Genomic DNA, 13,670 nt, shown 5'->3' on the forward strand with positions numbered 1-13,670 from the left:
TTTGACCCACACTTCCAGGTCTTCAAGGGGTCTCTTATAATAATATTTTAAGTTTGAGGTTACAGGTGTTGGCTAGTGCCACCTTGGCATTGCCCTTGGTAAAAGGTCTGAACTGCCTTGGGGTGTAGGGGTATATTTGGAGTGCGGGTGTAACATCCCCCCAACTTTATTAAAAATTTCATCCTTGAAATTTGAGGCAATCCCGGTCTTCAGGTTGAGGGTTCGTTAAGTAACAACATTTCTAATTGTCCTCTATCTGGACAAGGTCAAGGGTCAGGCCAAGATGAAGTAGTGCCTACATGACACATTAAGTCAGATTCTACCATTCCCTTTCCTTACAGGTCACATTACTATAGGAGTGTGGTTCACAATAACCCTGGCTCCATTTGATTCTAAAGCCAGTGGTCACAATATACTAGTGGGTCAGAGGGGCATCTCATGATTTGGAAAATCTTGGGAACTTTTTGTTCCTGGTGGTTTAGCCTAGTGTGTAGGGCACCACTCTGGCCTTCACTACTTTGGTCACACTTGGGTTATAGGACTTAACCTGTCCGTCCCCAACATATGGTTCACATTCTGAATGCTGTCACTTCTGGCTATCTCATTATCTCTTCCAACTTCATAATGATTTGTAATATTGATGGAATCCCCTATTGTTCACTCCCAGTATGGAGAGAACGCATTTGGTGACCCATTACCCCATTCATATCTATCATTGGAGAAGGTCTTGTTACATCCTTCAGTTCCAGCTTTCAAGGTCTGTTAACCTATCACATAGTCATTCCACAAGGAAAAAGTCTACTATGGTTCTCTTTCGGGAGCTAAACAATCTTCAATGATTAAGTCTAAGTCAATTCATTTTAATAAGTTTTAATAATTAATCTTATCCAGTCATTGTTAAATTCATTAACTGTTATCCTGGGATCAACATGACCAAGGATCTGGGCTCAACTAAGTGATCATAGTAAGACCAAGGTAAAGCCGTACTGGTAGTACCAGATAGTCATTCTAGTCATGCAAGTCTAAGGTGCTAAGGGGTATATATATATATATATATATATATATATATATACATATCACACCAATGCATAGGTAAAATTTCAAGAATTACATTCATATTCCTATGGACATATCTTTCATCAAGTTCTTGGGTACGGTTTGCTGCTAAGCCTTTTTGAAGGGTCAACTCGTAGTGTAGGACTCCCTTTATGAGTCTAAACAAGGTTTGGATGAACCAAGCAAAGTACAAATAGAGTCATCACTAGCTTAAGGTATCATGAGTGACCTTCAAATACACATGGCAATTGTGGCTCATTTGAATGAACCAGTCCAAGCCAGCCCATTACCTTCCCCTTTTACCCACAGGTTTAGGCTTCCTACCCATAAAGTGTTGGGTCCCTAAGTTCGTAGGATTTAAGGGTCTTCATTCACAAGAGTAACTCTCTCCCCTTTTAGGTAAGAGGGAAGTCACAACAGTCATCAATGCCTGCCATTGCGTATTGGTTGGCCCAGCCGGGTACAAGTCCTAACCTCTTTCAGTTCAAGGTATTGACTAGACTTAGGTGGCCCCACAATTGGATCACACAACAAGGGTGTTCAACCTAGGGTATAGGAACCAAATCAACACACAAGGGTGTGGTCACAAGGTCTCAAGAGTCTAGGGTCAAAACTTCTAAAAGAAAATCGGGTGAACTCACGAGCGGTATCAGTACTCTGGTTCTGTTCGTGTTTTCCCCGCAAGATAGGGAGAGCGGACTAACGGGCGGATGCGGAACGTGAATCCGTTCGTTTGTCCGTTCTCAGAAGATCAAAAGTTTGAGAGAATATGAGTCGAAAAGATCTTCGGACGGACTCATGGCGGTGGATCCGCTCGATGATCCGGTCAGTTTTAAAATAACAAATTTTTAAATTATATGCGAAGCGGATTAACGGGCAGAGTCATGATAAGTGGATCCATTCGTTCATCCGTTCATAGAATTTCAACAAAACAGAACCATGAGTTTCAAAACTCATTTTGGCTCCAGGCAAAACATAACCGCAGGGGGGAGAAAGGCTCTACAGGTTTCCTTGAGGAGATCCCTTGCAATTTCAAGCCTCAAAGATCACTTCTCACTTGATCAAGGTAAAATTTCTCTCCTGTCTTCTCCTTTCTATTCTCTTTTCTCCTCATTGTAAGATTCTACTTGTGTCTCTTCATCTTCTCCTTCATTTCTCCTTGGATTTGTGATGAATCATTCCAAGTATGATCATGTCTTGATTTTGTTTGCATGTTTATGGTTATATACACCAAGCCTATGCCAAAATCGATCTGGGCTAAGGTTTTTGGGTTTGAAATAGGCCCTACAAATCAATGACTCTATAGGGGTGGCTTCATACTTGTTCATTGCACTCTTTATAGATTCATTAGTCTATGCAAACATTTTAGGAGTTGTTCTACAATGTTTAGTTAATCTACTTGGATTGGTTCTAAACTTTGATTGAATAAACTCTTCAATTCCTTCATGCTTGAGAAACCTTTCAAGTTCTTGATTAATTCATTGCATGCGTCTTACTTCACAAAACTCATTTCCTTAGTATATCTTCAAGTACATTTTCTTTTCACATGATTATTAGCAAGTTCCTTGTATTTACTCCCCCTTTGTTCCTAACACATCTCCAATGGTATCCATATCATATGTTATATATATTTTGATCTTCATCATCATGTGTATAGTCCGCTCCCCAAACCATTTACCTATCGCTTAAACATTCACTTTTCTGATTCCAACTGCCAGTCACTCTTTAATGTGGCTTACCTTTGCTATTTCTCTTGATGATGCCTTATATGTGTAGGTGACTCTATGGCTCCAAAAAGGAAAAGGGACACTGCCATTGTGCCTACCATCCCTACCACCTACAATGTACCTTAGTTTACTTCTGAAGGGATCGAGGGGAGTTCTCGGGGGTGCCTCTTTAACAGAAGGATCCTTGTGGAAAGGGACGTAACAGTGGAGGAACTGTTGGCATACAAAGTGGAGGCTAGATTCGAAAGATTGGAGTGGACCAATATGCTATTCTGCCCGAGTTTTATTACCCTTCCTTGGTCAGAGAGTTTTACTCTAACTTGTTGCTGTCCGAGGGGGATGATGGTGACCTCAGGTTGACTACCGTTGTGAAGGGGGTTGCCATTAGCTTTACTACAGAGGAGTTGGGAATTATCCTTGATATCTCATCAGAGGGGAAAAGGGTTTACTATTCTCCAAGCAGCCACCTAGACAAATGCCTGCACCTAGAGGTGAGTAAGAAGTTATTCAAGGCCTTGAAAAATAACAAATACGAGGAGAATGAAGACCTCTCCAAATTTCCTCCTTCTCAACAGGTTCTCATCTTCATTACCAGGACAAATCTGGCTCGCTCTAAAGCACGCAACACACACCCTTCTTTGATGTCTGTAGTCCTAGCTCACTCCCTATACACTGGCCAGCCTATTTGCCTTCCCTACGTGATCATGAAGCACATGGCCTGCGCTGTAATAAATCCTGCTTGCAACCACACTTTGCCCTATGGTCGACTACTCACTTGGATTTTCTTATGCTTCGAGGTTGATCTAGACCATGAGCCCAAAAAGTCAAGCACTGAAGGGCCTATTGGGTTTGATGCACTGCAAACATGAACTTATTCCATGCTTATGACAGTGCAGGGGAACAAATTCAATATAGAAAGGGTAGAGGGGTCAGAAATGATGAGGAGGATGACAGTGATAGCGATCCCAAGCTCAAGGGTCCTAGACCATTTGCAGCAGGTACTTCAGGCGCAATAGGGGAAGGTAGTGACGTGTCAATGGCCATTAAGTGGCTGGGCGTGAGGGTGGTGGAGGGCTTTGATAGAGTCAGGAAGCAACTCAATGCCCAAGCTTGGCATCTTGCGGCCATAGAGCGAGGAGTAGACGACATCAATGCCTTCCTCGATCGCGGTGGTGGTGGCGGTGCAGACGACTAGCTCAGCTCTTCCTTCGACAATTCTCAAAAGTTATATCGGATCAGTTCTTTTAGTCTCTTGCCCTTGAATGGGTACTTTGTGGAATTATTTTCATTTTGCTTCACCTACAACAGATTAAGTAAGTTTCTTGTTGATAATGGATTTTCAATGGGTAAGATGGATACTGCTTTATTTGTTAAGCATAAGAAAGATGATTTAATTATAGTTCAAATTTATATTGATGATATCATCTTTGGTTCAACTAATGAATCACTTTGCCATGAGTTTAGTAAAACCATGAGTAGTGAATTTGAAATGAGTCTAATGGGAGAACTAAATTTCTTTCTAAGACTTTAAATAAATCAGACTCCTAATGGGATTTTCATCAGTCAAACTAAGTATCTTAAAGAGCTATTAAAGAAGTTTGACATCAATGGACAGAAATCTTCTGGAACTCCAATGAGTACATTTGTAACCTTATCCAAAGATGAAGATGGAACCCCTATTGACCCTACCAAATATAGAGGTATGATAGGTAATTTACTTTACCTAATGGCTAGTAGACCGGACATAATGTTTAGTGTCTGTGCTTGTGCTAGGTTTCAAGCCAAACCTATGCAATCCCATTTGAGTACTGTGAAAAGAATCTTAAAGTATTAAAAGGAACTCCAAGCATTGGCCTCTGGTACCCTATAGACAATGACTTTGACCTTGTTAGCTTCTCTGATGCCAATTTTGTCCCATGTTGGTCGGAAGAGTACAAGTGGATCTTGTCACTTCCTAGGATCATATTTGGTTTTGTGGTTTAGTAAGAAGTAAAATTTTGTTGCCTTATCTACCACCGAGGCCAAATATATTATAGGCGGACGCTATGGGCTTGCCTAGATATAGATTTGTAATGAATTAAGGGAGGTGGCTGGCTGGTCGAGTCTGTGGTTGTATTTTTTTTTTTTTTTTGGTTTCTTCTTGTTTTTGGCTCTGTGACTCTTTTTCCTTTTCTTTAATACAAAGATCTTCTAGCAAAAAAAAATATTGCAGTCGGACAGTGTTGTGCACAAGTGCTATAGATGAGGCAAACTCTCCAAGATTATGGAGTTAAGTTTGACACTTCCTCTATCCAGTGTGATAACACAAGTGCAATAAACTTAAGCAAAATCCGATTATACAATCAAGAGCTAAACACATTGATATCTGTCATCACTTTTTACGTGATATAGCTCAACGAGGTGAAATCCGACTTGACTTTATTGAGACCGAGAAGCAACTCACGGCCATCTTCATAAAGCCCTTAAGTGAAGAAAGGTTCTGCTCTCTTAGAAGAGATTTAGGCTTATGTAATCCTTTTGAGTGATTGAATATGTTGTTAAAACTATTTATTCCCACTGTTTCTACTGAAATGGTATACCGGTTCAGCAAATATAGCTATTATTTTTAACTGTTGGACTCGAAACGGTATACCAGATCACCAAAGAGTACACTGGATTAGTCTTTTTGACTGTTTTATAGCTGTTAAACACCTAATTAAGCCTATATAAACCCTTCTCTTTATCATTTTCCTAATCACTATTCACTCTACTCTTGCTCTAAACTCTAATTATATATTGTTAAGCAAATTTCTCTCTATTTTCTTTCATTTTTCTCTTTCAACTCTCTCCTTCACCATGAGTAGAAGAGGCAAGGAGGCTATGACCGAAAGGCAACCCAAAAGAGGAAGAATCGGAGGAAGAGGAGGCTCCTCAAAACAACCATATGCGGAAGGAGAAGATCGCCTCTTTAGATCTCCGGAATACCGTAAGAATTGGCCTCTCTACCTTACCTGAAAGATAGAAGAAAGACGTGAGGTTGATGTGTTCTCATTCAATAACATTCGACTTGAAAAAAGGTTTAAAGACATCGGATGGGAACCTCTTCTTAACATGTCGGAGCCTTGCTACCCCAACCTAGTCAAATACTTCTATACTAATCTCTATTTTAGCGGGATGGAGCAAAGCTTGAAACTCCACTATTATGTGAAAAGTACTCATAGAGAGCTCTCTATTGATCACTTCACCCGACTCTTTCAAATTTCAAGTGATGGACCGTGCATATTTTGGACTCCGAAGAACCCCAACTTTGAAGATTTCATCAACCATGAAGAAGTCTATTCCTCAATCTTCAAGCAATTCGATGATAATGCGGCAACCGTTGTCATCGGACGTCTTTGGCTCATTCCTTATGTCATTTCTTACACCATTCAATACAATTTTATCCCTAGAGGAGCTGATAGAAGTAAGTGTCTCACACCACAAGCTTATCTCACCTATTGTGTCTATACCAATACCCCCACTTATCTTCCATACTTCATTATGAGGTACATAGAATTGTGTGCTCACCCCCGCAAGCACACTAATCTACCCTATGGTCGGCTTCTCACTTACTTATTTTGGGCCTTTGATATCAACCTTGACCATGAGGAGGCATCTACTTTGTCTTTCCAACACATCACCCACAATAGTTTTCACACCATTGCTATTCCTCCTCCTTTTGATGTCTTTGTGGAAGCCAAAGAGAACTTAAATGATGATGCGCCCCCTCCTCATCAAGCACAAGAAGGGGTACCGACATCTCTGCAAGAATGGGTTTCTAGCATTAATGAGTATATGGACGAAGCCAACAATCGGATCATGGAACTTGAATTTGGCCAACAAAGAATTCAAGAAGATGTGACCTCTCTTCGCCAAGAAGTGAAGACCGGCTTTGACTCCATCAACTCTCGCCAAGATGGAATCCTATATGCCATCCATAATCTCTCTTTTAATCTTGGTCATCTAACCTTTGACACACCGGGAGCTACACCTCAAGGAATTACTCCTCAAGGATATAGACCACCCTTTAGAGCACCCACCCCCGGTCAATTAAGGTCAATTCCACCTATTCCGTCTTTTGACCCAAATCTTTGAATTATATCTACCCTCTTTTTGACAATGACAAAGGGGGAGAGTATATGGACATGGAATAAAATATAATATAATTTGGAATTGGAAAGAATGTTATGAATGTTTATGTTTTGAAACTTTTTGCATATTTGATTTCAAGTTTCAAATTATATGATTGTGCAACTTTTCTTGACTTTAATGATATGTGCAATTTCATTGAATTTTCTATACATTGCTTCAATTTAAAATTGCTCTATTATCTTATTCACTTGGATTATTTATCATCATCAAAAAGGGGGAGATTATTGAGGAAAAGACCTCATACACTCTAAGTCATCCACCATGATGACATAAAGGTTTTGATGATAACAAATAAAATCACTCTTGGACTAATACTTGTTTAAGTTGTTTAGATGAGAGCGTAGCACCAAGTGAGGGAGAGCGTATATAAGAGCATACAAGAAGTACACACTCAAATCAATTGCACTATTGCTCAATTTGATTTCAAAGACATGAAAGTCAAAGAAACAAGTCTTAAAGACAAAGACCAAGTCAAACAAAAGAGTCTACATTGAAGACCATCAAGTGTGAAGATTGAAGACTTTGTAATTGTTTGATTTTTGTAAATTAAATTCACAATCAATGTAATGCACACACACACACACGCATACATTCATGTAGAATGACCTTAGGAGGTTAAATGAACCACTAAACATGTGACCATTTTAGTTTGAGACCCCTAAAGATAGCCCCATTAAAGAACTAGCTCATTTAAGCAGAAATCAGCTAATCCGGCATACTGGATCCTCAAAACGGCATACCGGATCAGTATTGGTCTCAGGAAACAAACCACAATAGCCTTCCAACCCACGCTGGATGGTGATCCAGCATACCGGATCACTTCTGGCTATATTTTACCCTGAAACGGTATACCGGATTATTATCCAGCATACCAGATTACTAAATGACTGTTTAATTTGATCGTTAATCCATAGATCATATAAGGAAATTTGGTGAACTGGCATAACGGATTGGGAATCGATATACTGGATTATGGCTGTCTAAATCAATCTGATCTTAAGACAGTTTTCATATTAATTAGAGCTACTTAGCCTATAAATATCCATTTGTTTAAGGCTCTAATCACTACTACTAATTACATTTAAGAGCCTTCAATACAAGATACATTGCAAGATCACCAAAGTGAGCAATTCATTAATTGTAAGCATCAAATCATCACAAGCTCACATACTCAAGACTACTCTACTTCAATTAGCTACAAGCTTCAAAGGTTGAAGATATTTTTACACATCTAAGGTTGAGGAAATCCTAATCTTAGTACACTTTTCATTTGTATGTGTTATGTTGAGTCCTCTTGCTCGGAATCAAGATTGATTGAGTCTTCTTGCTCCCAATCAAGATTAGTTGAGTTCTCTCGCTCATTCTCAAGATTTGTATGAGTTCTCTTGCTCATACTCAGGATTCTATTTAGTGGAATTCTCTCTAAGGTGAGAGGAGTGGGCGGAGGTAAGTGTTGGCCAAACCACTATAAATCTCTTGTGTTATCTTTGTTATTTGTTTGTATTTCATTAATAACTTGTTTATTTCTGCAATAATTTTTTATTCCACTACCATCACCTATATACCCCCCTCTAGGTAAAGTTACACCTTGGTGCTGTTTTATGGGACTGATAGGGCCATGCATAGGCAGACCTTGCTATAAAATACTTGAGAGATGAATACTACATCTCTGGATGATGCACTGGGAGTTTAACCTGAAAGCTTAATGCAAGTCTCAGAGAATTGTAAATGAGACCTGTGTGTTCAAAGTTGAGTTTGGCTAAACCTAAACCAACCCTAGGACATTAACATACGTCTAAACTTTATTTGACATACTTTAATTATTTGGTTAACGTAGGTCTTGACCCTGAGCTCGAGGTGCAGTGTCAGGTATGACTGGGACCGAGCTGACTGCTGAGCAAGCAGGACTAGTACCAGGTGAGTGGAATTACACCATATGTGTAAATGTAACATGACTAATGAGTCATAACAAATATAACAATACTATTTACTATGCTCATTTATTTCAATTATCTTATATTCTATTAAATGCTGAATTCTTGACTGTTGAACATTGAGAATGGACAATGATGCTTCTACGTGAAATTGCTAGATTAGATGCCGTAGCCGGCTTGGAAATGAGGACTGTGGTAGCCCGTAGAATGGAATGCGGTTGACACCACTCGACTCATACTATGCCATATAGAAAGCATTGGGCTAGAGTATCATCACCAGTGCTACGAAGCCTTGCCAACAGGGGGTTAAGGTGTCGGATGTCTATGGGAGTACCTATATAAAAGAGAAAAAGAAATAGAATTGTATTACACCAAAAAGGTGATTTGTGGTTGAATGCCAGAGAAAGAAAATGTATACTGGAATGGAAATGGGTGACTACAGAGACTAATCCCAGAGGGCTGGTCGGGCTGACCATAAAGAGCATGCTGGAGCTGATCGGTCCTCTCCGATAACTTAATGGGTGTGTCGCTGGAAGGAGTTAGAAGCCCGCACCAAGGATACATGTATTGGGGATTGTAGTAGCACTTTTACCTGCCTTAGTTATGATGTTGGGTGGCTAATAAATAAAATGGAATGCATTGCATATAGGACTTGTTTGGTTATGCGTACATGTGCATGCATGGTTATATTTCATTCACGAGCTCGATGGACCTCACACTCTTGTATATGTCTTTTTGTTAGATGATCTTGCAGGTGGATGTTTCGATAGAGGGGAGGCTCATCTTGAGCAGACGGGCCATGATTATTATGACTGTGTGGGTTTGGACCAGAGTCCAAACCTTGTTGGAATGCATTGAATCGATTTCAGAGCGTATTACCTCCAGCCACCTAGTGGCATCAACATCCTTAAGAGCCTCAAAGTATGTTTTCGGATCATCATCTGATTCAACCAACACCATGTAGAACTCTTCCATTATTTGCTCCTCTTCGGTAAGAAGAGTAAGCCTGGTGGGTGGTCTAATAATCCTCCCAATATGTCGAGGTTCTTGAGGTGTTAGTATTTCAGTGGGTATGTCAATTGGTCTCACTTCAGGAAGTGAAGTTCCTGAGTTATCCAATAACTCTTTAATGATTATAGGTTAAAACCTCTTAGTCAACATTTCTTCCTCCAGAAATGTGATGTGTTTACTTACAATGACCTTTTGGTCAAGCGGGTCATAGAAATAGTAACCTATCGTGTCTTTAAGATAGTCTAAGAAAAAGCATCTCGAAGTCCTGGATTTCAACTTGTCTGTCTGTTGCTTTCGCACATGTGCTATGCAACCCTATACCCTAAGGTGTTGAATGCTGGGCTTGCGCCCTTTCAACAACTCAATGGGTGTCTTAGCTACAGACTTGGATGTAACCTGTTCAAGATATAAATAGCCGTTTCTAAAGCGTACTGTCAGAAAGAGAGAGGTAGCTCACTATAAGTTAGCATCGTCCAGACCATATCCAATAGAGTCTAATTGCATCATTCGGATATACCAGTTTATTGTGGTGTTCCTAGATTAATTAGTTGACTAACTATCCCTTGAGATATGAGATATTCTTTAAATTCATCTGATAGATACTCCCCTCCATGATCTGATCGTAAGAACTTAATGCGTTTATCAAGTTGTCATTTGACCTCGGGGAACTCTTTAAATTTATCAAAGGTTTCTGATTTTCTACGCATCAAGTATACGTATCCATATCTAGAGTAATCATCGATGAAAGTTATGAAATACTCATATCCTATCCATACCTTGCTTGTATATTTATGAGCTCACACACGTCAATGTGTATTAACTCTAATAGATCTGTGGCTCTATTACCTTTATTGTTAAAGGGTTTCTTGGTCATTTTACCCTGAAGGCATGACTCACAAATAGGGAATGGTTCCATCTTCAGACACTCTAAGGGCTCATCCCTTAGCAATCTACTAATTCGATCCAAATTATTATGAACTAATCTTAGATGTCATAGATATGTTGAGTTCACTGGAGTTGCTTTTCGTTTCAAATCAACATTCAAAAAAACATTCGTTCTAATAGAATAATCTAAGAAATACAATCCACTTGGTATGTATCCAGATACCACAAAAGATTTATTAAAACGAGTAATCAATTTAGAATTAAAGGAAAAATTATACCCGTCCAAAACGAGTTTTAAAACTAAAATAATCTTCTTCTTAAAAGAGGGTACATAATAACAATCCTTTAAAACCAAATTAACTGAACTAAAATTTAAAATAAAAGTTTTCACAGTCATCGCCATGGTTTCAGCTCCAGTGCCCATCCGACGATGCACCTCATTTCTTTCCAGATTTTTTATCTCCTTGAACTCCTACAAATCATTGCAAATGTGAACAATGGAACCACTATCCATCAACCAAGAATTGATCGGTTCAAAAGATAAATTAGACTAATAAAGAATGTAAACATCACATGTACCTTCTTTAGCAGCATCAGTATCATCTGGCTATTTGTCTTTATAGTAGCTAGGAATGCACTGCAGTTCCTTTTCCAGTGACCCTCCTTCTTGTTAAAAAAGCACTGGCCTTTAGCTTTCTTATTTCCAGACTTCCCACCCTTGGGTTTCAGGGGCTTACCTTTATTTTCATTTTTCTTCTTTTTCCCATTTGAAGAAGGTTTCATATCAGTAGCATAGACCTCAACCTTATCCTTTTTCAAGGTGGCCTCTGCTTCAACTAGTGCATTAGCAAGCTCAGTGAGCTCCAGTTCCTTATCTAAGATCTTGTAAGACATCTTAAAGGATGCATAAGTGGATGTGAGTGATGCTAAGATCAGATCAGTTTTGTACCGCAACTCAAACTTGATCCCCATGGATTCCAGTTTCTCGAATAGATTAATCATTTTCATGACATGGTACATCACTGGAGTCCCCTGGGACATCTTACAGTTATGAATCTGACTCACTACATCAGAGTGTGCATGTGTTAGCTGCCTGTTGAATAATTCAGCAAGCTTATCCATTTTATTGCCTGAGATAGGTATATCCTTGGCTGAGTCCAATACTGACTTCTCCAATGATCCTAGGATATAAAGCGATGCCTTGGAGCCCCTCTTAAGAAAATTTTGCATCTCCTCATATGCCTTAAAATCATTCGGGTCGGTTTAAGGAGGAACTTGATCATCAAGAACTGTGTATAGTCCTTTTGCAGTCAGGAGCAATATAATGCTCTGGTACCAATCGACATAATTTGTACCATTTAATTTTTATTCGCTAATGAGTGTTAACAGGTTGGAATTAACTGTAACCATTGAGTAATAATCTACACATGTACAATTAAAAACACATGCACATTAATAACCATTGATAAAAAATGAACATACACATCAATGGTCTTTTATGATTTAAGTCTCTCTCATTACCCAAAAAATGACTTGGATACCTATAATCCTTGCATGCATAACTTACTCTGTCGGGAGTCATTATACACACCGTGGTAGTGTAGACTAAGCTGTCCGCCTCATGGGCTTCCAATATTTTCAGCCGCCTGAGTGTCATGCCCAATTCCTATCGGCTGACATACACCCAAGTCATGGATTTACCTATTGCATTGGTTAGAATCATGGAATCATGAAAGATGGCCCATTGTCGCAGTGCCCTCTCACTATCCATACCCTAACGTATCTAGATAGAGTTAAATATTGATAATCATGTGATAACGAGCCCAACAATGTCATTTCGGCATATGCAGGGTCATATCACACAATTTCTACATTTATCTTTAATAGGAGGCTAGGAACATATCTACTAACTAATCCATATCATACATGTATTACAATAAAAGAGGGATTAAGCAACTCTCACATACATATCATGAGTGGAATCAAATAACATAATTAATCAACATTAATTAAAAGTGATTATAGGATGACGGCATTTTTGTCAGAAGCAATTAAAAAACCCTCCCAATAAAACTAAAACTAATAACTTTCTTTTAATTTTGGGTGCATCAATCATGCCATGGATGCCACGCCTCGATCATCTCCTCCGCCCAATCACATCTTCAAAGTAAGTGACTTACATCTCCATAAGATTTGAGCGCCACATGTGGATCATCATCAACATGCCCTGGGAGTCCTAACTCTTCTAAAATTATAATAAAAACCTAGGAAAAAATATTCTACACACTTTCCTTTCCATAATAAAGAAACCACGCATGGAGAAACAAACCCACCATTTTGGACAGCCCATGGGGTGGAGTACATTTGTTTATAAAAAGGAAAGAGAGGGAGAGAGAGAAAGAGATAGAAATATCACATCCACCCATAATCCCAATGCATCATATACATCAAATTACCATCCACATTATTAGATAGTCAGCCAATCCCATAACATGGACAACGTAACATTATATGTGGGGCTTACAATCACATGGATCATTCCAAAAATAAAACATCACATCTCATGTGAAACCATGTATCCAAATTCATAATAGAATCCAATTTATTTCCAAGTGAGTGTAGAGAAGAATGTCTTCACTCATTTTCTTCTCCAACCCATAAAACAATAGAACAAATAAATAAAAAAAGGGTTTTGCAATATAATTTTTTTGAGAAAATTACTTGGACACCCCCTATACTTTGGCCATTTTGTTTACGATTATCAACATTTGAAACAATTATTTGACACCCCGAAACCTGATGGTGTTAGTCTACTGGTAGTGTTTAATTGGAAATGTCCATTTTACCCTTACTACCTATTCAATAGAAAATAGTGATTAAATTACCA

Source organism: Telopea speciosissima, chromosome 10, assembly GCF_018873765.1.
Source record: "Telopea speciosissima isolate NSW1024214 ecotype Mountain lineage chromosome 10, Tspe_v1, whole genome shotgun sequence".
Classification (NCBI taxonomy): Eukaryota; Viridiplantae; Streptophyta; class Magnoliopsida; order Proteales; family Proteaceae; genus Telopea; species Telopea speciosissima.